This window comes from Sus scrofa, chromosome Y, assembly GCF_054392235.1.
Source record: "Sus scrofa isolate SSC_HxYL_T2T_F1_AM1 chromosome Y, Sscrofa_HxYL_maternal_Yorkshire_Landrace_v2.0, whole genome shotgun sequence".
Classification (NCBI taxonomy): domain Eukaryota; kingdom Metazoa; phylum Chordata; class Mammalia; order Artiodactyla; family Suidae; genus Sus; species Sus scrofa.
Genome location: NC_139402.1, coordinates 21,075,561 through 21,101,058, shown reverse-complemented (window position 1 = coordinate 21,101,058; position 25,498 = coordinate 21,075,561).

Genomic DNA, 25,498 nt, shown 5'->3' with positions numbered 1-25,498 from the left:
CCAAAAACGGGTACCAGACATCCTCATTGGTTTGAGGTAAGGCCTTTGTCTTCAAACTCCGTTTCTTGGACCTTTGACCACTTTGGCAATAGAAATTGCAAGAAGTCAAATCCATTGGCTCTTCGTTCATAAACCCCCTTCGGAAACATCACCCACATAAGTGGCACAGCAAGCCACTCCACACGTCGTTCGCACAACAGGCAACAGGGTGTTCTAAGTTCCAGTGGAAGCCATTGACATGCACATGGTCAGGAATTTCACCGTTACCTTCCTCCTACTTGACACCTCTCTTGCATCACCTACAGCGGCTCACCTTGGGATAATGCTTCGGCACGAGTCCATCCGTCTCTCTGCCCACCTCCTTCAGAAGCCACCGAGAAGATCCAGACCACCCGTGCAGATGGACACTTCCCTGTCCAGGAGCAATGGTGTTCCCTCTTCCTGCTGGAGGATTAGGCCTTTCTTGGGAGCATTATTCCATCGCATGGACCACAATGATTTCAAGAGCTAGAGGGGAGTGGGCCTTTCTCCTCTTTCGCTGCTGAGAGAAGAAAGTCCACATGGTAGATCCCTGTGTTCAAGGTGATAGGATTTCCATGGATATCATTCCTCGGCTAAAATGACTGTCCTGATGGATGCCCTTGGCCACGATGCAATGATTCGTGACGTCCAACCCTACATAATAAGAGCCGGCCAGGTGTACGTGATTCCAAATAAAATTAGATGTGTTCCGGATGTTGGGGTCGCCACACATGGCATGCAACCCTTCCTATGGTGGTGGTCAATCTGAGCTTCACAGGCTGGCCTACCGCACAGCCAGGGCCTCGGCCACCCACGATCCGAAATCGGCCAACCACCTACTCCAAACCGCACGGAACCTTGACACAAGACAAGGGCCATGGGTCAAACGGGATTCCTCAGCGACATAACTTGTGTCCCTTCCTGCTGAGTCCCAAGGGCCGCCTGCTTTGACGTCCTCCACTCTTGTAAGTTTAGAGTGCCGATAGTATGCATGTACGATTGTCTTGTAAGAACAGAAGAAGTTGGGCCGTACAGGGGAACACCGTCTAAGGATGTCTGTCTTGCCACCACACGAATCGATTTCCAGATGGGAAAAATGACACCGAGACGAGCCAGGGCACTGCCTGAACATCAGGTTGGACCATTGACACATTCGGCTCAGGGCTTCCATGCTCCCTGGGCTCTCTGCAGAGGCAAGGTTGTGGTGTGCCCCCTGAGCAGGAAAACCAGGTACCAGACAGCACGGCCGTCTAGAGGCTGGTGGGCCTCCCACGCCCGCCCTCAGGCCTAACGGCCATCTGCCCTGGTTGCCAGGCACCTGTGTGTTTGGGTGGCCGAGGTCGGTTGGGTCCACTGGGGCCCGTGATCCGAAGCAGAGCTTTGGTGCCTGTGGCGCTGGGAAGGGCCTGCCTTCTGCCACCAAATGGATTTGGCTGCCAGCCCCAAAGCCATCTGTGTCTTCCAATGGTTCCCACTGGTCGCATGGGGACCGTGAGGCTGGGGGCAGTGCCCCTGCCCTGGGATCCTGGAACCGGTGTTTGGTGAGGCAAGAGGGAGAGGACAGAAGGCCTGTCCCGGGAGACAACACACACAACCAAGTGTCTCCATGTGGGGTCCCGCAGAAGAAGGATAATCCCCGCCGCCTAACCACTTGGGGATTTCGGTGTTATGGACAACACATGCCATCTGGAAGGTCCCAGGTCATCGTTTTTCCATACCTGGGCCACAGGAGGTGCACAAAGGCTCAGCTGAATGTAAACGGCCTAGTACCTATGAGGGCTCGGGGTCATTCCTTGGCATCGCTCAGTAGGCTGAAGTTCCAGAATTGCTGTCACATGTTCCTTGGGTCATGGACACGGCTCTGATGTGGCATTGCACTCTTTCTAGAGTCTGTAGTCATGTTCTCATGCCAGCCTATGGAGGGCTGAGGGTGGTACTGTCCCCATTGGGCAGAGAGGGATACGGAGGCTCAGCCAGGTCGAAATGCATGATGTCTGTCACACATTATGGAACCGTGTGCTGGAGTTTCCCTTGGCACCCCGGCCTGATGTTTGCAATCATCAGAATATTGCCATGGCCATTCAAGGCCACTGGAGCTGAGGGTTACCCTCAGCCACAGGCCTTCGTCTGCTGGGTGTCCTCTGACCAAGGCCACCTGGCATCCAAGCTCCATCAGGATATACACAAAACTCGACCTGCCAACGCGTCACCAGATGGCCTAAACAGCAACCATGCCTTCCCTTCAGTGCCGGGCCATTCCATTTCAAGGTAACAGTCGTTTGTACTTGAGGCTAACATGTCAAAACCGAAAAGCCATTTGGTCGACATGAGGACCCTTGGTGGGACAGGTAAATAGAGCCTATCTTGGACCACTTCCCAGACCTGCTTACTCTAATCAAACATGTATTACCTTCAACAGGCCAAAATGACACCTCTGGGGAGGAAATGTGACCAAAAACGGGTACCAGACATCCTCATTGGTTTGAGGTAAGGCCTTTGTCTTCAAACTCCGTTTCTTGGACCTTTGACCACTTTGGCAATAGAAATTGCAAGAAGTCAAATCCATTGGCTCTTCGTTCATAAACCCCCTTCGGAAACATCACCCACATAAGTGGCACAGCAAGCCACTCCACACGTCGTTCGCACAACAGGCAACAGGGTGTTCTAAGTTCCAGTGGAAGCCATTGACATGCACATGGTCAGGAATTTCACCGTTACCTTCCTCCTACTTGACACCTCTCTTGCATCACCTACAGCGGCTCACCTTGGGATAATGCTTCGGCACGAGTCCATCCGTCTCTCTGCCCACCTCCTTCAGAAGCCACCGAGAAGATCCAGACCACCCGTGCAGATGGACACTTCCCTGTCCAGGAGCAATGGTGTTCCCTCTTCCTGCTGGAGGATTAGGCCTTTCTTGGGAGCATTATTCCATCGCATGGACCACAATGATTTCAAGAGCTAGAGGGGAGTGGGCCTTTCTCCTCTTTCGCTGCTGAGAGAAGAAAGTCCACATGGTAGATCCCTGTGTTCAAGGTGATAGGATTTCCATGGATATCATTCCTCGGCTAAAATGACTGTCCTGATGGATGCCCTTGGCCACGATGCAATGATTCGTGACGTCCAACCCTACATAATAAGAGCCGGCCAGGTGTACGTGATTCCAAATAAAATTAGATGTGTTCCGGATGTTGGGGTCGCCACACATGGCATGCAACCCTTCCTATGGTGGTGGTCAATCTGAGCTTCACAGGCTGGCCTACCGCACAGCCAGGGCCTCGGCCACCCACGATCCGAAATCGGCCAACCACCTACTCCAAACCGCACGGAACCTTGACACAAGACAAGGGCCATGGGTCAAACGGGATTCCTCAGCGACATAACTTGTGTCCCTTCCTGCTGAGTCCCAAGGGCCGCCTGCTTTGACGTCCTCCACTCTTGTAAGTTTAGAGTGCCGATAGTATGCATGTACGATTGTCTTGTAAGAACAGAAGAAGTTGGGCCGTACAGGGGAACACCGTCTAAGGATGTCTGTCTTGCCACCACACGAATCGATTTCCAGATGGGAAAAATGACACCGAGACGAGCCAGGGCACTGCCTGAACATCAGGTTGGACCATTGACACATTCGGCTCAGGGCTTCCATGCTCCCTGGGCTCTCTGCAGAGGCAAGGTTGTGGTGTGCCCCCTGAGCAGGAAAACCAGGTACCAGACAGCACGGCCGTCTAGAGGCTGGTGGGCCTCCCACGCCCGCCCTCAGGCCTAACGGCCATCTGCCCTGGTTGCCAGGCACCTGTGTGTTTGGGTGGCCGAGGTCGGTTGGGTCCACTGGGGCCCGTGATCCGAAGCAGAGCTTTGGTGCCTGTGGCGCTGGGAAGGGCCTGCCTTCTGCCACCAAATGGATTTGGCTGCCAGCCCCAAAGCCATCTGTGTCTTCCAATGGTTCCCACTGGTCGCATGGGGACCGTGAGGCTGGGGGCAGTGCCCCTGCCCTGGGATCCTGGAACCGGTGTTTGGTGAGGCAAGAGGGAGAGGACAGAAGGCCTGCCCCGGGAGACAACACACACAACCAAGTGTCTCCATGTGGGGTCCCGCAGAAGAAGGATAATCCCCGCCGCCTAACCACTTGGGGATTTCGGTGTTATGGACAACACATGCCATCTGGAAGGTCCCAGGTCATCGTTTTTCCATACCTGGGCCACAGGAGGTGCACAAAGGCTCAGCTGAATGTAAACGGCCTAGTACCTATGAGGGCTCGGGGTCATTCCTTGGCATCGCTCAGTAGGCTGAAGTTCCAGAATTGCTGTCACATGTTCCTTGCGTCATGGACACGGCTCTGATGTGGCATTGCACTCTTTCTAGAGTCTGTAGTCATGTTCTCATGCCAGCCTATGGAGGGCTGAGGGTGGTACTGTCCCCATTGGGCAGAGAGGGATACGGAGGCTCAGCCAGGTCGAAATGCATGATGTCTGTCACACATTATGGAACCGTGTGCTGGAGTTTCCCTTGGCACCCCGGCCTGATGTTTGCAATCATCAGAATATTGCCATGGCCATTCAAGGCCACTCGAGCTGAGGGTTACCCTCAGCCACAGGCCTTCGTCTGCTGGGTGTCCTCTGACCAAGGCCACCTGGCATCCAAGCTCCATCAGGATATACACAAAACTCGACCTGCCAACGCGTCACCAGATGGCCTAAACAGCAACCATGCCTTCCCTTCAGTGCCGGGCCATTCCATTTCAAGGTAACAGTCGTTTGTACTTGAGGCTAACATGTCAAAACCGAAAAGCCATTTGGTCGACATGAGGACCCTTGGTGGGACAGGTAAATAGAGCCTATCTTGGACCACTTCCCAGACCTGCTTACTCTAATCAAACATGTATTACCTTCAACAGGCCAAAATGACACCTCTGGGGAGGAAATGTGACCAAAAACGGGTACCAGACATCCTCATTGGTTTGAGGTAAGGCCTTTGTCTTCAAACTCCGTTTCTTGGACCTTTGACCACTTTGGCAATAGAAATTGCAAGAAGTCAAATCCATTGGCTCTTCGTTCATAAACCCCCTTCGGAAACATCACCCACATAAGTGGCACAGCAAGCCACTCCACACGTCGTTCGCACAACAGGCAACAGGGTGTTCTAAGTTCCAGTGGAAGCCATTGACATGCACATGGTCAGGAATTTCACCGTTACCTTCCTCCTACTTGACACCTCTCTTGCATCACCTACAGCGGCTCACCTTGGGATAATGCTTCGGCACGAGTCCATCCGTCTCTCTGCCCACCTCCTTCAGAAGCCACCGAGAAGATCCAGACCACCCGTGCAGATGGACACTTCCCTGTCCAGGAGCAATGGTGTTCCCTCTTCCTGCTGGAGGATTAGGCCTTTCTTGGGAGCATTATTCCATCGCATGGACCACAATGATTTCAAGAGCTAGAGGGGAGTGGGCCTTTCTCCTCTTTCGCTGCTGAGAGAAGAAAGTCCACATAGTAGATCCCTGTGTTCAAGGTGATAGGATTTCCATGGATATCATTCCTCGGCTAAAATGACTGTCCTGATGGATGCCCTTGGCCACGATGCAATGATTCGTGACGTCCAACCCTACATAATAAGAGCCGGCCAGGTGTACGTGATTCCAAATAAAATTAGATGTGTTCCGGATGTTGGGGTCGCCACACATGGCATGCAACCCTTCCTATGGTGGTGGTCAATCTGAGCTTCACAGGCTGGCCTACCGCACAGCCAGGGCCTCGGCCACCCACGATCCGAAATCGGCCAACCACCTACTCCAAACCGCACGGAACCTTGACACAAGACAAGGGCCATGGGTCAAACGGGATTCCTCAGCGACATAACTTGTGTCCCTTCCTGCTGAGTCCCAAGGGCCGCCTGCTTTGACGTCCTCCACTCTTGTAAGTTTAGAGTGCCGATAGTATGCATGTACGATTGTCTTGTAAGAACAGAAGAAGTTGGGCCGTACAGGGGAACACCGTCTAAGGATGTCTGTCTTGCCACCACACGAATCGATTTCCAGATGGGAAAAATGACACCGAGACGAGCCAGGGCACTGCCTGAACATCAGGTTGGACCATTGACACATTCGGCTCAGGGCTTCCATGCTCCCTGGGCTCTCTGCAGAGGCAAGGTTGTGGTGTGCCCCCTGAGCAGGAAAACCAGGTACCAGACAGCACGGCCGTCTAGAGGCTGGTGGGCCTCCCACGCCCGCCCTCAGGCCTAACGGCCATCTGCCCTGGTTGCCAGGCACCTGTGTGTTTGGGTGGCCGAGGTCGGTTGGGTCCACTGGGGCCCGTGATCCGAAGCAGAGCTTTGGTGCCTGTGGCGCTGGGAAGGGCCTGCCTTCTGCCACCAAATGGATTTGGCTGCCAGCCCCAAAGCCATCTGTGTCTTCCAATGGTTCCCACTGGTCGCATGGGGACCGTGAGGCTGGGGGCAGTGCCCCTGCCCTGGGATCCTGGAACCGGTGTTTGGTGAGGCAAGAGGGAGAGGACAGAAGGCCTGTCCCGGGAGACAACACACACAACCAAGTGTCTCCATGTGGGGTCCCGCAGAAGAAGGATAATCCCCGCCGCCTAACCACTTGGGGATTTCGGTGTTATGGACAACACATGCCATCTGGAAGGTCCCAGGTCATCGTTTTTCCATACCTGGGCCACAGGAGGTGCACAAAGGCTCAGCTGAATGTAAACGGCCTAGTACCTATGAGGGCTCGGGGTCATTCCTTGGCATCGCTCAGTAGGCTGAAGTTCCAGAATTGCTGTCACATGTTCCTTGGGTCATGGACACGGCTCTGATGTGGCATTGCACTCTTTCTAGAGTCTGTAGTCATGTTCTCATGGCAGCCTATGGAGGGCTGAGGGTGGTACTGTCCCCATTGGGCAGAGAGGGATACGGAGGCTCAGCCAGGTCGAAATGCATGATGTCTGTCACACATTATGGAACCGTGTGCTGGAGTTTCCCTTGGCACCCCGGCCTGATGTTTGCAATCATCAGAATATTGCCATGGCCATTCAAGGCCACTGGAGCTGAGGGTTACCCTCAGCCACAGGCCTTCGTCTGCTGGGTGTCCTCTGACCAAGGCCACCTGGCATCCAAGCTCCATCAGGATATACACAAAACTCGACCTGCCAACGCGTCACCAGATGGCCTAAACAGCAACCATGCCTTCCCTTCAGTGCCGGGCCATTCCATTTCAAGGTAACAGTCGTTTGTACTTGAGGCTAACATGTCAAAACCGAAAAGCCATTTGGTCGACATGAGGACCCTTGGTGGGACAGGTAAATAGAGCCTATCTTGGACCACTTCCCAGACCTGCTTACTCTAATCAAACATGTATTACCTTCAACAGGCCAAAATGACACCTCTGGGGAGGAAATGTGACCAAAAACGGGTACCAGACATCCTCATTGGTTTGAGGTAAGGCCTTTGTCTTCAAACTCCGTTTCTTGGACCTTTGACCACTTTGGCAATAGAAATTGCAAGAAGTCAAATCCATTGGCTCTTCGTTCATAAACCCCCTTCGGAAACATCACCCACATAAGTGGCACAGCAAGCCACTCCACACGTCGTTCGCACAACAGGCAACAGGGTGTTCTAAGTTCCAGTGGAAGCCATTGACATGCACATGGTCAGGAATTTCACCGTTACCTTCCTCCTACTTGACACCTCTCTTGCATCACCTACAGCGGCTCACCTTGGGATAATGCTTCGGCACGAGTCCATCCGTCTCTCTGCCCACCTCCTTCAGAAGCCACCGAGAAGATCCAGACCACCCGTGCAGATGGACACTTCCCTGTCCAGGAGCAATGGTGTTCCCTCTTCCTGCTGGAGGATTAGGCCTTTCTTGGGAGCATTATTCCATCGCATGGACCACAATGATTTCAAGAGCTAGAGGGGAGTGGGCCTTTCTCCTCTTTCGCTGCTGAGAGAAGAAAGTCCACATAGTAGATCCCTGTGTTCAAGGTGATAGGATTTCCATGGATATCATTCCTCGGCTAAAATGACTGTCCTGATGGATGCCCTTGGCCACGATGCAATGATTCGTGACGTCCAACCCTACATAATAAGAGCCGGCCAGGTGTACGTGATTCCAAATAAAATTAGATGTGTTCCGGATGTTGGGGTCGCCACACATGGCATGCAACCCTTCCTATGGTGGTGGTCAATCTGAGCTTCACAGGCTGGCCTACCGCACAGCCAGGGCCTCGGCCACCCACGATCCGAAATCGGCCAACCACCTACTCCAAACCGCACGGAACCTTGACACAAGACAAGGGCCATGGGTCAACCGGGATTCCTCAGCGACATAACTTGTGTCCCTTCCTGCTGAGTCCCAAGGGCCGCCTGCTTTGACGTCCTCCACTCTTGTAAGTTTAGAGTGCCGATAGTATGCATGTACGATTGTCTTGTAAGAACAGAAGAAGTTGGGCCGTACAGGGGAACACCGTCTAAGGATGTCTGTCTTGCCACCACACGAATCGATTTCCAGATGGGAAAAATGACACCGAGACGAGCCAGGGCACTGCCTGAACATCAGGTTGGACCATTGACACATTCGGCTCAGGGCTTCCATGCTCCCTGGGCTCTCTGCAGAGGCAAGGTTGTGGTGTGCCCCCTGAGCAGGAAAACCAGGTACCAGACAGCACGGCCGTCTAGAGGCTGGTGGGCCTCCCACGCCCGCCCTCAGGCCTAACGGCCATCTGCCCTGGTTGCCAGGCACCTGTGTGTTTGGCTGGCCGAGGTCGGTTGGGTCCACTGGGGCCCGTGATCCGAAGCAGAGCTTTGGTGCCTGTGGCGCTGGGAAGGGCCTGCCTTCTGCCACCAAATGGATTTGGCTGCCAGCCCCAAAGCCATCTGTGTCTTCCAATGGTTCCCACTGGTCGCATGGGGACCGTGAGGCTGGGGGCAGTGCCCCTGCCCTGGGATCCTGGAACCGGTGTTTGGTGAGGCAAGAGGGAGAGGACAGAAGGCCTGTCCCGGGAGACAACACACACAACCAAGTGTCTCCATGTGGGGTCCCGCAGAAGAAGGATAATCCCCGCCGCCTAACCACTTGGGGATTTCGGTGTTATGGACAACACATGCCATCTGGAAGGTCCCAGGTCATCGTTTTTCCATACCTGGGCCACAGGAGGTGCACAAAGGCTCAGCTGAATGTAAACGGCCTAGTACCTATGAGGGCTCGGGGTCATTCCTTGGCATCGCTCAGTAGGCTGAAGTTCCAGAATTGCTGTCACATGTTCCTTGGGTCATGGACACGGCTCTGATGTGGCATTGCACTCTTTCTAGAGTCTGTAGTCATGTTCTCATGCCAGCCTATGGAGGGCTGAGGGTGGTACTGTCCCCATTGGGCAGAGAGGGATACGGAGGCTCAGCCAGGTCGAAATGCATGATGTCTGTCACACATTATGGGACCGTGTGCTGGAGTTTCCCTTGGCACCCCGGCCTGATGTTTGCAATCATCAGAATATTGCCATGGCCATTCAAGGCCACTGGAGCTGAGGGTTACCCTCAGCCACAGGCCTTCGTCTGCTGGGTGTCCTCTGACCAAGGCCACCTGGCATCCAAGCTCCATCAGGATATACACAAAACTCGACCTGCCAACGCGTCACCAGATGGCCTAAACAGCAACCATGCCTTCCCTTCAGTGCCGGGCCATTCCATTTCAAGGTAACAGTCGTTTGTACTTGAGGCTAACATGTCAAAACCGAAAAGCCATTTGGTCGACATGAGGACCCTTGGTGGGACAGGTAAATAGAGCCTATCTTGGACCACTTCCCAGACCTGCTTACTCTAATCAAACATGTATTACCTTCAACAGGCCAAAATGACACCTCTGGGGAGGAAATGTGACCAAAAACGGGTACCAGACATCCTCATTGGTTTGAGGTAAGGCCTTTGTCTTCAAACTCCGTTTCTTGGACCTTTGACCACTTTGGCAATAGAAATTGCAAGAAGTCAAATCCATTGGCTCTTCGTTCATAAACCCCCTTCGGAAACATCACCCACATAAGTGGCACAGCAAGCCACTCCACACGTCGTTCGCACAACAGGCAACAGGGTGTTCTAAGTTCCAGTGGAAGCCATTGACATGCACATGGTCAGGAATTTCACCGTTACCTTCCTCCTACTTGACACCTCTCTTGCATCACCTACAGCGGCTCACCTTGGGATAATGCTTCGGCACGAGTCCATCCGTCTCTCTGCCCACCTCCTTCAGAAGCCACCGAGAAGATCCAGACCACCCGTGCAGATGGACACTTCCCTGTCCAGGAGCAATGGTGTTCCCTCTTCCTGCTGGAGGATTAGGCCTTTCTTGGGAGCATTATTCCATCGCATGGACCACAATGATTTCAAGAGCTAGAGGGGAGTGGGCCTTTCTCCTCTTTCGCTGCTGAGAGAAGAAAGTCCACATAGTAGATCCCTGTGTTCAAGGTGATAGGATTTCCATGGATATCATTCCTCGGCTAAAATGACTGTCCTGATGGATGCCCTTGGCCACGATGCAATGATTCGTGACGTCCAACCCTACATAATAAGAGCCGGCCAGGTGTACGTGATTCCAAATAAAATTAGATGTGTTCCGGATGTTGGGGTCGCCACACATGGCATGCAACCCTTCCTATGGTGGTGGTCAATCTGAGCTTCACAGGCTGGCCTACCGCACAGCCAGGGCCTCGGCCACCCACGATCCGAAATCGGCCAACCACCTACTCCAAACCGCACGGAACCTTGACACAAGACAAGGGCCATGGGTCAACCGGGATTCCTCAGCGACATAACTTGTGTCCCTTCCTGCTGAGTCCCAAGGGCCGCCTGCTTTGACGTCCTCCACTCTTGTAAGTTTAGAGTGCCGATAGTATGCATGTACGATTGTCTTGTAAGAACAGAAGAAGTTGGGCCGTACAGGGGAACACCGTCTAAGGATGTCTGTCTTGCCACCACACGAATCGATTTCCAGATGGGAAAAATGACACCGAGACGAGCCAGGGCACTGCCTGAACATCAGGTTGGACCATTGACACATTCGGCTCAGGGCTTCCATGCTCCCTGGGCTCTCTGCAGAGGCAAGGTTGTGGTGTGCCCCCTGAGCAGGAAAACCAGGTACCAGACAGCACGGCCGTCTAGAGGCTGGTGGGCCTCCCACGCCCGCCCTCAGGCCTAACGGCCATCTGCCCTGGTTGCCAGGCACCTGTGTGTTTGGCTGGCCGAGGTCGGTTGGGTCCACTGGGGCCCGTGATCCGAAGCAGAGCTTTGGTGCCTGTGGCGCTGGGAAGGGCCTGCCTTCTGCCACCAAATGGATTTGGCTGCCAGCCCCAAAGCCATCTGTGTCTTCCAATGGTTCCCACTGGTCGCATGGGGACCGTGAGGCTGGGGGCAGTGCCCCTGCCCTGGGATCCTGGAACCGGTGTTTGGTGAGGCAAGAGGGAGAGGACAGAAGGCCTGTCCCGGGAGACAACACACACAACCAAGTGTCTCCATGTGGGGTCCCGCAGAAGAAGGATAATCCCCGCCGCCTAACCACTTGGGGATTTCGGTGTTATGGACAACACATGCCATCTGGAAGGTCCCAGGTCATCGTTTTTCCATACCTGGGCCACAGGAGGTGCACAAAGGCTCAGCTGAATGTAAACGGCCTAGTACCTATGAGGGCTCGGGGTCATTCCTTGGCATCGCTCAGTAGGCTGAAGTTCCAGAATTGCTGTCACATGTTCCTTGCGTCATGGACACGGCTCTGATGTGGCATTGCACTCTTTCTAGAGTCTGTAGTCATGTTCTCATGCCAGCCTATGGAGGGCTGAGGGTGGTACTGTCCCCATTGGGCAGAGAGGGATACGGAGGCTCAGCCAGGTCGAAATGCATGATGTCTGTCACACATTATGGGACCGTGTGCTGGAGTTTCCCTTGGCACCCCGGCCTGATGTTTGCAATCATCAGAATATTGCCATGGCCATTCAAGGCCACTGGAGCTGAGGGTTACCCTCAGCCACAGGCCTTCGTCTGCTGGGTGTCCTCTGACCAAGGCCACCTGGCCTCCAAGCTCCATCAGGATATACACAAAACTCGACCTGCCAACGCGTCACCAGATGGCCTAAACAGCAACCATGCCTTCCCTTCAGTGCCGGGCCATTCCATTTCAAGGTAACAGTCGTTTGTACTTGAGGCTAACATGTCAAAACCGAAAAGCCATTTGGTCGACATGAGGACCCTTGGTGGGACAGGTAAATAGAGCCTATCTTGGACCACTTCCCAGACCTGCTTACTCTAATCAAACATGTATTACCTTCAACAGGCCAAAATGACACCTCTGGGGAGGAAATGTGACCAAAAACGGGTACCAGACATCCTCATTGGTTTGAGGTAAGGCCTTTGTCTTCAAACTCCGTTTCTTGGACCTTTGACCACTTTGGCAATAGAAATTGCAAGAAGTCAAAGCCATTGGCTCTTCGTTCATAAACCCCCTTCGGAAACATCACCCACATAAGTGGCACAGCAAGCCACTCCACACGTCGTTCGCACAACAGGCAACAGGGTGTTCTAAGTTCCAGTGGAAGCCATTGACATGCACATGGTCAGGAATTTCACCGTTACCTTCCTCCTACTTGACACCTCTCTTGCATCACCTACAGCGGCTCACCTTGGGATAATGCTTCGGCACGAGTCCATCCGTCTCTCTGCCCACCTCCTTCAGAAGCCACCGAGAAGATCCAGACCACCCGTGCAGATGGACACTTCCCTGTCCAGGAGCAATGGTGTTCCCTCTTCCTGCTGGAGGATTAGGCCTTTCTTGGGAGCATTATTCCATCGCATGGACCACAATGATTTCAAGAGCTAGAGGGGAGTGGGCCTTTCTCCTCTTTCGCTGCTGAGAGAAGAAAGTCCACATAGTAGATCCCTGTGTTCAAGGTGATAGGATTTCCATGGATATCATTCCTCGGCTAAAATGACTGTCCTGATGGATGCCCTTGGCCACGATGCAATGATTCGTGACGTCCAACCCTACATAATAAGAGCCGGCCAGGTGTACGTGATTCCAAATAAAATTAGATGTGTTCCGGATGTTGGGGTCGCCACACATGGCATGCAACCCTTCCTATGGTGGTGGTCAATCTGAGCTTCACAGGCTGGCCTACCGCACAGCCAGGGCCTCGGCCACCCACGATCCGAAATCGGCCAACCACCTACTCCAAACCGCACGGAACCTTGACACAAGACAAGGGCCATGGGTCAAACGGGATTCCTCAGCGACATAACTTGTGTCCCTTCCTGCTGAGTCCCAAGGGCCGCCTGCTTTGACGTCCTCCACTCTTGTAAGTTTAGAGTGCCGATAGTATGCATGTACGATTGTCTTGTAAGAACAGAAGAAGTTGGGCCGTACAGGGGAACACCGTCTAAGGATGTCTGTCTTGCCACCACACGAATCGATTTCCAGATGGGAAAAATGACACCGAGACGAGCCAGGGCACCTCCTGAACATCAGGCTGGACCATTGACACATTCGGCTCAGGCCTTCCATGCTCCCTGGGCTCTCTGCAGAGGCAAGGTTGTGGTGTGCCCCCTGAGCAGGAAAACCAGGTACCAGACAGCACGGCCGTCTAGAGGCTGGTGGGCCTCCCACGCCCGCCCTCAGGCCTAACGGCCATCTGCCCTGGTTGCCAGGCACCTGTGTGTTTGGCTGGCCGAGGTCTGTTGGGTCCACTGGGGCCCGTGATCCGAAGCAGAGCTTTGGTGCCTGTGGCGCTGGGAAGGGCCGGCCTTCTGCCACCAAATGGATTTGGCTGCCAGCCCCAAAGCCATCTGTGTCTTCCAATGGTTCCCACTGGTCGCATGGGGACCGTGAGGCTGGGGGCAGTGCCCCTGCCCTGGGATCCTGGAACCGGTGTTTGGTGAGGCAAGAGGGAGAGGACAGAAGGCCTGCCCCGGGAGACAACACACACAACCAAGTGTCTCCATGTGGGGTCCCGCAGAAGAAGGATAATCCCCGCCGCCTAACCACTTGGGGATTTCGGTGTTATGGACAACACATGCCATCTGGAAGGTCCCAGGTCATCGTTTTTCCATACCTGGGCCACAGGAGGTGCACAAAGGCTCAGCTGAATGTAAACGGCCTAGTACCTATGAGGGCTCGGGGTCATTCCTTGGCATCGCTCAGTAGGCTGAAGTTCCAGAATTGCTGTCACATGTTCCTTGCGTCATGGACACGGCTCTGATGTGGCATTGCACTCTTTCTAGAGTCTGTAGTCATGTTCTCATGCCAGCCTATGGAGGGCTGAGGGTGGTACTGTCCCCATTGGGCAGAGAGGGATACGGAGGCTCAGCCAGGTCGAAATGCATGATGTCTGTCACACATTATGGAACCGTGTGCTGGAGTTTCCCTTGGCACCCCGGCCTGATGTTTGCAATCATCAGAATATTGCCATGGCCATTCAAGGCCACTGGAGCTGAGGGTTACCCTCAGCCACAGGCCTTCGTCTGCTGGGTGTCCTCTGACCAAGGCCACCTGGCCTCCAAGCTCCATCAGGATATACACAAAACTCGACCTGCCAACGCGTCACCAGATGGCCTAAACAGCAACCATGCCTTCCCTTCAGTGCCGGGCCATTCCATTTCAAGGTAACAGTCGTTTGTACTTGAGGCTAACATGTCAAAACCGAAAAGCCATTTGGTCGACATGAGGACCCTTGGTGGGACAGGTAAATAGAGCCTATCTTGGACCACTTCCCAGACCTGCTTACTCTAATCAAACATGTATTACCTTCAACAGGCCAAAATGACACCTCTGGGGAGGAAATGTGACCAAAAACGGGTACCAGACATCCTCATTGGTTTGAGGTAAGGCCTTTGTCTTCAAACTCCGTTTCTTGGACCTTTGACCACTTTGGCAATAGAAATTGCAAGAAGTCAAAGCCATTGGCTCTTCGTTCATAAACCCCCTTCGGAAACATCACCCACATAAGTGGCACAGCAAGCCACTCCACACGTCCTTCGCACAACAGGCAACAGGGTGTTCTAAGTTCCAGTGGAAGCCATTGACATGCACATGGTCAGGAATTTCACCGTTACCTTCCTCCTACTTGACACCTCTCTTGCATCACCTACAGCGGCTCACCTTGGGATAATGCTTCGGCACGAGTCCATCCGTCTCTCTGCCCACCTCCTTCAGAAGCCACCGAGAAGATCCAGACCACCCGTGCAGATGGACACTTCCCTGTCCAGGAGCAATGGTGTTCCCTCTTCCTGCTGGAGGATTAGGCCTTTCTTGGGAGCATTATTCCATCGCATGGACCACAATGATTTCAAGAGCTAGAGGGGAGTGGGCCTTTCTACTCTTTCGCTGCTGAGAGAAGAAAGTCCACATAGTAGATCCCTGTGTTCAAGGTGATAGGATTTCCATGGATATCATTCCTCGGCTAAAATGACTGTCCTGATGGATGCCCTTGGCCACGATGCAATGATTCGTGACGTCCAACCCTACATAATAAGAGCCGGCCAGGTGTACGTGATTCCAAATAAAATTAGATGTGTTCCGGATGTTGGGGTCGCCACACATGGCATGCAACCCTTCCTATGGTGGTGGTCAATCTGAGCTTCACAGGCTGGCCTACCGCACAGCCAGGGCCTCGGCCACCCACGATCCGAAATCGGCCAACCACCTACTCCAAACCGCACGGAACCTTGACACAAGACAAGGGCCATGGGTCAAACGGGATTCCTCAGCGACATAACTTGTGTCCCTTCCTGCTGAGTCCCAAGGGCCGCCTGCTTTGACGTCCTCCACTCTTGTAAGTTTAGAGTGCCGATAGTATGCATGTACGATTGTCTTGTAAGAACAGAAGAAGTTGGGCCGTACAGGGGAACACCGTCTAAGGATGTCTGTCTTGCCACCACACGAATCGATTTCCAGATGGGAAAAATGACACCGAGACGAGCCAGGGCACCTCCTGAACATCAGGCTGGACCATTGACACATTCGGCTCAGGCCTTCCATGCTCCCTGGGCTCTCTGCAGAGGCAAGGTTGTGGTGTGCCCCCTGAGCAGGAAAACCAGGTACCAGACAGCACGGCCGTCTAGAGGCTGGTGGGCCTCCCACGCCCGCCCTCAGGCCTAACGGCCATCTGCCCTGGTTGCCAGGCACCTGTGTGTTTGGCTGGCCGAGGTCTGTTGGGTCCACTGGGGCCCGTGATCCGAAGCAGAGCTTTGGTGCCTGTGGCGCTGGGAAGGGCCGGCCTTCTGCCACCAAATGGATTTGGCTGCCAGCCCCAAAGCCATCTGTGTCTTCCAATGGTTCCCACTGGTCGCATGGGGACCGTGAGGCTGGGGGCAGTGCCCCTGCCCTGGGATCCTGGAACCGGTGTTTGGTGAGGCAAGAGGGAGAGGACAGAAGGCCTGCCCCGGGAGACAACACACACAACCAAGTGTCTCCATGTGGGGTCCCGCAGAAGAAGGATAATCCCCGCCGCCTAACCACTTGGGGATTTCGGTGTTATGGACAACACATGCCATCTGGAAGGTCCCAGGTCATCGTTTTTCCATACCTGGGCCACAGGAGGTGCACAAAGGCTCAGCTGAATGTAAACGGCCTAGTACCTATGAGGGCTCGGGGTCATTCCTTGGCATCGCTCAGTAGGCTGAAGTTCCAGAATTGCTGTCACATGTTCCTTGCGTCATGGACACGGCTCTGATGTGGCATTGCACTCTTTCTAGAGTCTGTAGTCATGTTCTCATGCCAGCCTATGGAGGGCTGAGGGTGGTACTGTCCCCATTGGGCAGAGAGGGATACGGAGGCTCAGCCAGGTCGAAATGCATGATGTCTGTCACACATTATGGAACCGTGTGCTGGAGTTTCCCTTGGCACACCGGCCTGATGTTTGCAATCATCAGAATATTGCCATGGCCATTCAAGGCCACTGGAGCTGAGGGTTACCCTCAGCCACAGGCCTTCGTCTGCTGGGTGTCCTCTGACCAAGGCCACCTGGCCTCCAAGCTCCATCAGGATATACACAAAACTCGACCTGCCAACGCGTCACCAGATGGCCTAAACAGCAACCATGCCTTCCCTTCAGTGCCGGGCCATTCCATTTCAAGGTAACAGTCGTTTGTACTTGAGGCTAACATGTCAAAACCGAAAAGCCATTTGGTCGACATGAGGACCCTTGGTGGGACAGGTAAATAGAGCCTATCTTGGACCACTTCCCAGACCTGCTTACTCTAATCAAACATGTATTACCTTCAACAGGCCAAAATGACACCTCTGGGGAGGAAATGTGACCAAAAACGGGTACCAGACATCCTCATTGGTTTGAGGTAAGGCCTTTGTCTTCAAACTCCGTTTCTTGGACCTTTGACCACTTTGGCAATAGAAATTGCAAGAAGTCAAAGCCATTGGCTCTTCGTTCATAAACCCCCTTCGGAAACATCACCCACATAAGTGGCACAGCAAGCCACTCCACACGTCGTTCGCACAACAGGCAACAGGGTGTTCTAAGTTCCAGTGGAAGCCATTGACATGCACATGGTCAGGAATTTCACCGTTACCTTCCTCCTACTTGACACCTCTCTTGCATCACCTACAGCGGCTCACCTTGGGATAATGCTTCGGCACGAGTCCATCCGTCTCTCTGCCCACCTCCTTCAGAAGCCACCGAGAAGATCCAGACCACCCGTGCAGATGGACACTTCCCTGTCCAGGAGCAATGGTGTTCCCTCTTCCTGCTGGAGGATTAGGCCTTTCTTGGGAGCATTATTCCATCGCATGGACCACAATGATTTCAAGAGCTAGAGGGGAGTGGGCCTTTCTCCTCTTTCGCTGCTGAGAGAAGAAAGTCCACATAGTAGATCCCTGTGTTCAAGGTGATAGGATTTCCATGGATATCATTCCTCGGCTAAAATGACTGTCCTGATGGATGCCCTTGGCCACGATGCAATGATTCGTGACGTCCAACCCTACATAATAAGAGCCGGCCAGGTGTACGTGATTCCAAATAAAATTAGATGTGTTCCGGATGTTGGGGTCGCCACACATGGCATGCAACCCTTCCTATGGTGGTGGTCAATCTGAGCTTCACAGGCTGGCCTACCGCACAGCCAGGGCCTCGGCCACCCACGATCCGAAATCGGCCAACCACCTACTCCAAACCGCACGGAACCTTGACACAAGACAAGGGCCATGGGTCAAACGGGATTCCTCAGCGACATAACTTGTGTCCCTTCCTGCTGAGTCCCAAGGGCCGCCTGCTTTGACGTCCTCCACTCTTGTAAGTTTAGAGTGCCGATAGTATGCATGTACGATTGTCTTGTAAGAACAGAAGAAGTTGGGCCGTACAGGGGAACACCGTCTAAGGATGTCTGTCTTGCCACCACACGAATCGATTTCCAGATGGGAAAAATGACACCGAGACGAGCCAGGGCACTGCCTGAACATCAGGTTGGACCATTGACACATTCGGCTCAGGGCTTCCATGCTCCCTGGGCTCTCTGCAGAGGCAAGGTTGTGGTGTGCCCCCTGAGCAGGAAAACCAGGTACCAGACTGCACGGCCGTCTAGAGGCTGGTGGGCCTCCCACGCCCGCCCTCAGGCCTAACGGCCATCTGCCCTGGTTGCCAGGCACCTGTGTGTTTGGCTGGCCGAGGTCGGTTGGGTCCACTGGGGCCCGTGATCCGAAGCAGAGCTTTGGTGCCTGTGGCGCTGGGAAGGGCCTGCCTTCTGCCACCAAATGGATTTGGCTGCCAGCCCCAAAGCCATCTGTGTCTTCCAATGGTTCCCACTGGTCGCATGGGGACCGTGAGGCTGGGGGCAGTGCCCCTGCCCTGGGATCCTGGAACCGGTGTTTGGTGAGGCAAGAGGGAGAGGACAGAAGGCCTGCCCCGGGAGACAACACACACAACCAAGTGTCTCCATGTGGGGTCCCGCAGAAGAAGGATAATCCCCGCCGCCTAACCACTTGGGGATTTCGGTGTTATGGACAACACATGCCATCTGGAAGGTCCCAGGTCATCGTTTTTCCATACCTGGGCCACAGGAGGTGCACAAAGGCTCAGCTGAATGTAAACGGCCTAGTACCTATGAGGGCTCGGGGTCATTCCTTGGCATCGCTCAGTAGGCTGAAGTTCCAGAATTGCTGTCACATGTTCCTTGCGTCATGGACACGGCTCTGATGTGGCATTGCACTCTTTCTAGAGTCTGTAGTCATGTTCTCATGCCAGCCTATGGAGGGCTGAGGGTGGTACTGTCCCCATTGGGCAGAGAGGGATACGGAGGCTCAGCCAGGTCGAAATGCATGATGTCTGTCACACATTATGGAACCGTGTGCTGGAGTTTCCCTTGGCACACCGGCCTGATGTTTGCAATCATCAGAATATTGCCATGGCCATTCAAGGCCACTGGAGCTGAGGGTTACCCTCAGCCACAGGCCTTCGTCTGCTGGGTGTCCTCTGACCAAGGCCACCTGGCATCCAAGCTCCATCAGGATATACACAAAACTCGACCTGCCAACGCGTCACCAGATGGCCTAAACAGCAACCATGCCTTCCCTTCAGTGCCGGGCCATTCCATTTCAAGGTAACAGTCGTTTGTACTTGAGGCTAACATGTCAAAACCGAAAAGCCATTTGGTCGACATGAGGACCCTTGGTGGGACAGGTAAATAGAGCCTATCTTGGACCACTTCCCAGACCTGCTTACTCTAATCAAACATGTATTACCTTCAACAGGCCAAAATGACACCTCTGGGGAGGAAATGTGACCAAAAACGGGTACCAGACATCCTCATTGGTTTGAGGTAAGGCCTTTGTCTTCAAACTCCGTTTCTTGGACCTTTGACCACTTTGGCAATAGAAATTGCAAGAAGTCAAAGCCATTGGCTCTTCGTTCATAAACCCCCTTCGGAAACATCACCCACATAAGTGGCACAGCAAGCCACTCCACACGTCCTTCGCACAACAGGCAACAGGGTGTTCTATGTTCCAGTGGAAGCCATTGACATGCACATGGTCAGGAATTTCACCGTTACCTTCCTCCTACTTGACACCTCTCTTGCATCACCTACAGCGGCTCACCTTGGGATAATGCTTCGGCACGAGTCCATCCGTCTCTCTGCCCACCTCCTTCAGAAGCCACCGAGAAGATCCAGACCACCCGTGCAGATGGACACTTCCCTGTCCAGGAGCAATGGTGTTCCCTCTTCCTGCTGGAGGATTAGGCCTTTCTTGGGAGCATTATTCCATCGCATGGACCACAATGATTTCAAGAGCTAGAGGGGAGTGGGCCTTTCTCCTCTTTCGCTGCTGAGAGAAGAAAGTCCACATAGTAGATCCCTGTGTTCAAGGTGATAGGATTTCCATGGATATCATTCCTCGGCTAAAATGACTGTCCTGATGGATGCCCTTGGCCACGATGCAATGATTCGTGACGTCCAACCCTACATAATAAGAGCCGGCCAGGTGTACGTGATTCCAAATAAAATTAGATGTGTTCCGGATGTTGGGGTCGCCACACATGGCATGCAACCCTTCCTATGGTGGTGGTCAATCTGAGCTTCACAGGCTGGCCTACCGCACAGCCAGGGCCTCGGCCACCCACGATCCGAAATCGGCCAACCACCTACTCCAAACCGCACGGAACCTTGACACAAGACAAGGGCCATGGGTCAAACGGGATTCCTCAGCGACATAACTTGTGTCCCTTCCTGCTGAGTCCCAAGGGCCGCCTGCTTTGACGTCCTCCACTCTTGTAAGTTTAGAGTGCCGATAGTATGCATGTACGATTGTCTTGTAAGAACAGAAGAAGTTGGGCCGTACAGGGGAACACCGTCTAAGGATGTCTGTCTTGCCACCACACGAATCGATTTCCAGATGGGAAAAATGACACCGAGACGAGCCAGGGCACTGCCTGAACATCAGGTTGGACCATTGACACATTCGGCTCAGGGCTTCCATGCTCCCTGGGCTCTCTGCAGAGGCAAGGTTGTGGTGTGCCCCCTGAGCAGGAAAACCAGGTACCAGACAGCACGGCCGTCTAGAGGCTGGTGGGCCTCCCACGCCCGCCCTCAGGCCTAACGGCCATCTGCCCTGGTTGCCAGGCACCTGTGTGTTTGGGTGGCCGAGGTCTGTTGGGTCCATTGGGGCCCGTGATCCGAAGCAGAGCTTTGGTGCCTGTGGCGCTGGGAAGGGCCTGCCTTCTGCCACCAAATGGATTTGGCTGCCAGCCCCAAAGCCATCTGTGTCTTCCAATGGTTCCCACTGGTCGCATGGGGACCGTGAGGCTGGGGGCAGTGCCCCTGCCCTGGGATCCTGGAACCGGTGTTTGGTGAGGCAAGAGGGAGAGGACAGAAGGCCTGCCCCGGGAGACAACACACACAACCAAGTGTCTCCATGTGGGGTCCCGCAGAAGAAGGATAATCCCCGCCGCCTAACCACTTGGGGATTTCGGTGTTATGGACAACACATGCCATCTGGAAGGTCCCAGGTCATCGTTTTTCCATACCTGGGCCACAGGAGGTGCACAAAGGCTCAGCTGAATGTAAACGGCCTAGTACCTATGAGGGCTCGGGGTCATTCCTTGGCATCGCTCAGTAGGCTGAAGTTCCAGAATTGCTGTCACATGTTCCTTGGGTCATGGACACGGCTCTGATGTGGCATTGCACTCTTTCTAGAGTCTGTAGTCATGTTCTCATGCCAGCCTATGGAGGGCTGAGGGTGGTACTGTCCCCATTGGGCAGAGAGGGATACGGAGGCTCAGCCAGGTCGAAATGCATGATGTCTGTCACACATTATGGAACCGTGTGTTGGAGTTTCCCTTGGCACCCCGGCCTGATGTTTGCAATCATCAGAATATTGCCATGGCCATTCAAGGCCACTGGAGCTGAGGGTTACCCTCAGCCACAGGCCTTCGTCTGCTGGGTGTCCTCTGACCAAGGCCACCTGGCATCCAAGCTCCATCAGGATATACACAAAACTCGACCTGCCAACGCGTCACCAGATGGCCTAAACAGCAACCATGCCTTCCCTTCAGTGCCGGGCCATTCCATTTCAAGGTAACAGTCGTTTGTACTTGAGGCTAACATGTCAAAACCGAAAAGCCATTTGGTCGACATGAGGACCCTTGGTGGGACAGGTAAATAGAGCCTATCTTGGACCACTTCCCAGACCTGCTTACTCTAATCAAACATGTATTACCTTCAACAGGCCAAAATGACACCTCTGGGGAGGAAATGTGACCAAAAACGGGTACCAGACATCCTCATTGGTTTGAGGTAAGGCCTTTGTCTTCAAACTCCGTTTCTTGGACCTTTGACCACTTTGGCAATAGAAATTGCAAGAAGTCAAAGCCATTGGCTCTTCGTTCATAAACCCCCTTCGGAAACATCACCCACATAAGTGGCACAGCAAGCCACTCCACACGTCGTTCGCACAACAGGCAACAGGGTGTTCTAAGTTCCAGTGGAAGCCATTGACATGCACATGGTCAGGAATTTCACCGTTACCTTCCTCCTACTTGACACCTCTCTTGCATCACCTACAGCGGCTCACCTTGGGATAATGCTTCGGCACGAGTCCATCCGTCTCTCTGCCCACCTCCTTCAGAAGCCACCGAGAAGATCCAGACCACCCGTGCAGATGGACACTTCCCTGTCCAGGAGCAATGGTGTTCCCTCTTCCTGCTGGAGGATTAGGCCTTTCTTGGGAGCATTATTCCATCGCATGGACCACAATGATTTCAAGAGCTAGAGGGGAGTGGGCCTTTCTCCTCTTTCGCTGCTGAGAGAAGAAAGTCCACATAGTAGATCCCTGTGTTCAAGGTGATAGGATTTCCATGGATATCATTCCTCGGCTAAAATGACTGTCCTGATGGATGCCCTTGGCCACGATGCAATGATTCGTGACGTCCAACCCTACATAATAAGAGCCGGCCAGGTGTACGTGATTCCAAATAAAATTAGATGTGTTCCGGATGTTGGGGTCGCCACACATGGCATGCAACCCTTCCTATGGTGGTGGTCAATCTGAGCTTCACAGGCTGGCCTACCGCACAGCCAGGGCCTCGGCCACCCACGATCCGAAATCGGCCAACCACCTACTCCAAACCGCACGGAACCTTGACACAAGACAAGGGCCATGGGTCAAACGGGATTCCTCAGCGACATAACTTGTGTCCCTTCCTGCTGAGTCCCAAGGGCCGCCTGCTTTGACGTCCTCCACTCTTGTAAGTTTAGAGTGTCGATAGTATGCATGTACGATTGTCTTGTAAGAACAGAAGAAGTTGGGCCGTACAGGGGAACACCGTCTAAGGATGTCTGTCTTGCCACCACACGAATCGATTTCCAGATGGGAAAAATGACACCGAGACGAGCCAGGGCACTGCCTGAACATCAGGTTGGACCATTGACACATTCGGCTCAGGGCTTCCATGCTCCCTGGGCTCTCTGCAGAGGCAAGGTTGTGGTGTGCCCCCTGAGCAGGAAAACCAGGTGCCAGACAGCACGGCCGTCTAGAGGCTGGTGGGCCTCCCACGCCCGCCCTCAGGCCTAACGGCCATCTGCCCTGGTTGCCAGGCACCTGTGTGTTTGGCTGGCCGAGGTCTGTTGGGTCCACTGGGGCCCGTGATCCGAAGCAGAGCTTTGGTGCCTGTGGCGCTGGGAAGGGCCTGCCTTCTGCCACCAAATGGATTTGGCTGCCAGCCCCAAAGCCATCTGTGTCTTCCAATGGTTCCCACTGGTCGCATGGGGACCGTGAGGCTGGGGGCAGTGCCCCTGCCCTGGGATCCTGGAACCGGTGTTTGGTGAGGCAAGAGGGAGAGGACAGAAGGCCTGCCCCGGGAGACAACACACACAACCAAGTGTCTCCATGTGGGGTCCCGCAGAAGAAGGATAATCCCCGCCGCCTAACCACTTGGGGATTTCGGTGTTATGGACAACACATGCCATCTGGAAGGTCCCAGGTCATCGTTTTTCCATACCTGGGCCACAGGAGGTGCACAAAGGCTCAGCTGAATGTAAACGGCCTAGTACCTATGAGGGCTCGGGGTCATTCCTTGGCATCGCTCAGTAGGCTGAAGTTCCAGAATTGCTGTCACATGTTCCTTGGGTCATGGACACGGCTCTGATGTGGCATTGCACTCTTTCTAGAGTCTGTAGTCATGTTCTCATGCCAGCCTATGGAGGGCTGAGGGTGGTACTGTCCCCATTGGGCAGAGAGGGATACGGAGGCTCAGCCAGGTCGAAATGCATGATGTCTGTCACACATTATGGAACCGTGTGCTGGAGTTTCCCTTGGCACACCGGCCTGATGTTTGCAATCATCAGAATATTGCCATGGCCATTCAAGGCCACTCGAGCTGAGGGTTACCCTCAGCCACAGGCCTTCGTCTGCTGGGTGTCCTCTGACCAAGGCCACCTGGCATCCAAGCTCCATCAGGATATACACAAAACTCGACCTGCCAACGCGTCACCAGATGGCCTAAACAGCAACCATGCCTTCCCTTCAGTGCCGGGCCATTCCATTTCAAGGTAACAGTCGTTTGTACTTGAGGCTAACATGTCAAAACCGAAAAGCCATTTGGTCGACATGAGGACCCTTGGTGGGACAGGTAAATAGAGCCTATCTTGGACCACTTCCCAGACCTGCTTACTCTAATCAAACATGTATTACCTTCAACAGGCCAAAATGACACCTCTGGGGAGGAAATGTGACCAAAAACGGGTACCAGACATCCTCATTGGTTTGAGGTAAGGCCTTTGTCTTCAAACTCCGTTTCTTGGACCTTTGACCACTTTGGCAATAGAAATTGCAAGAAGTCAAATCCATTGGCTCTTCGTTCATAAACCCCCTTCGGAAACATCACCCACATAAGTGGCACAGCAAGCCACTCCACACGTCGTTCGCACAACAGGCAACAGGGTGTTCTAAGTTCCAGTGGAAGCCATTGACATGCACATGGTCAGGAATTTCACCGTTACCTTCCTCCTACTTGACACCTCTCTTGCATCACCTACAGCGGCTCACCTTGGGATAATGCTTCGGCACGAGTCCATCCGTCTCTCTGCCCACCTCCTTCAGAAGCCACCGAGAAGATCCAGACCACCCGTGCAGATGGACACTTCCCTGTCCAGGAGCAATGGTGTTCCCTCTTCCTGCTGGAGGATTAGGCCTTTCTTGGGAGCATTATTCCATCGCATGGACCACAATGATTTCAAGAGCTAGAGGGGAGTGGGCCTTTCTCCTCTTTCGCTGCTGAGAGAAGAAAGTCCACATAGTAGATCCCTGTGTTCAAGGTGATAGGATTTCCATGGATATCATTCCTCGGCTAAAATGACTGTCCTGATGGATGCCCTTGGCCACGATGCAATGATTCGTGACGTCCAACCCTACATAATAAGAGCCGGCCAGGTGTACGTGATTCCAAATAAAATTAGATGTGTTCCGGATGTTGGGGTCGCCACACATGGCATGCAACCCTTCCTATGGTGG